This window comes from Papaver somniferum, chromosome 8 (genome assembly GCF_003573695.1).
Source record: "Papaver somniferum cultivar HN1 chromosome 8, ASM357369v1, whole genome shotgun sequence".
Taxonomy (NCBI): Eukaryota; Viridiplantae; Streptophyta; class Magnoliopsida; order Ranunculales; family Papaveraceae; genus Papaver; species Papaver somniferum.
In genome coordinates this window covers 22,191,823-22,193,416 of record NC_039365.1, presented here as the reverse complement: position 1 = coordinate 22,193,416, position 1,594 = coordinate 22,191,823, and positions in this window count along the sequence as shown.

Genomic DNA, 1,594 nt, shown 5'->3' with positions numbered 1-1,594 from the left:
AATCACTGTATTGGAAATTAAGATTATTTCGAGCAATTCTTTCGTTCGTCTCAGCTGTGAACTTGAAGGATTCCTCTAGAGAAAGTTCTATTTCGTCATAAACTAAGTTATTCATCTCAGCTAACTTACGTGTCGACTCCTCTAATTTCCTGAGGGACTCTTCTAAAGGAGAAGTATAAGAATTTTTCTCGTATGACCGGTGCGTGTGTGGATAGTAATTGGGATCATCAAGGTATGATCCATAACCTTGAAAAGGCTGATGTTCCCAACCACTATTCACATTATGGTCAAAGTAGTAACGTCCATTTTGAAACTCAGTCGGATATTCGTTGTATTGGCTCTTGTAATACCAGTTCGACATTCTATTGCAGGGGTGTGAGTTGTCACACAAAATAAAACCCACTGACAGGGGATTCGTGGGTGGATAGAGTATTACCTCCCGTACCAGACGGGTGATGAACCGTTGAAGTCGACTCAGGCCACCAACTTCGATGTCAGTGTACGAACCCGAGGGGCCGAGACATTATCGTAACTGTCGTCCTTCCCTGCAAACAGTTTATATTTAATCTTAACCCTTCCGTAGGGTTTTAAAAAATAATGTCCAGTCCAAAAATAAAGTCCAAAAAGTGTCCAAAAATAAAAAGAAAAATTACAAAAACTAAAACCCTATTTACAGTTTCTAAAAATAAAACAAAATAACTATTTACAAAATATTCTTCTTCACTCCTTTCAGATTCCTCTCTTCTTTCCTTCTTTGGCGATGCTTTCCTTTTATAGTACTTTTTTCTTTCGTTGTAGCTTCGCTCCAATCTGAAAAGAATCGAAAAATAACAAAGGCGTAAAAGAGAACAAAAATTCTAAAAGAAATAAAATAAATCTAAAACCTAATACAAATCCGCGTCGGCGGCGTCAAAAATTGATGTAGTTTTGAAAGTGGTAGTAAAGTTCGTTCAACTCGGATTGTGTAAAGGTTTGATTTAAGAACTAAGAATAAAAATACTAAAAATATATTCACAAGGTTTTCACGAATATCGAGAGGTACTGAGACTTAGGATCTCACCACTAATCACATTCAATTGGTTCATATGATGACTCATAACAATTCTAGCTCTTTTGTTGACTCTTTTCTTTGCCAAAAGTAGATTTTATAAAGCATTAGATGTAACTAACAAGCATGACGCATCAAAAGTTCCTAAAACCCAGCATGCGACATCAAACAAAATCACAACTAATCAAGAAAAATCATAAATCGATTAAAACAAGTGCAAAAGTCATACAGAATCTATTATAGTTACCAAGTGATTGTGAAATAGGGCTTCCTCCATCATACCAGTGTAGGGGTTTAGCTCCTCATGTCAAAAACACGCTCAAAATATTCAATTATGGCTCAAATAGGTGTTTTTATTGAAGAAGTGAATCTGTAACAGATATAATTGTTACAGAATCCACTGTTACGGAAGCTGCCCTTACAAATAAATTCTAACAGGAATAGTTGTTGCAAAGCTGTTACAAAGGTATTGGATTTGAAAGATTAGGTAACGGTTTCTTGCTAAGTTGCGAAGTGTTCTACGACGTTGTTCTTCAGCAGCAAAAA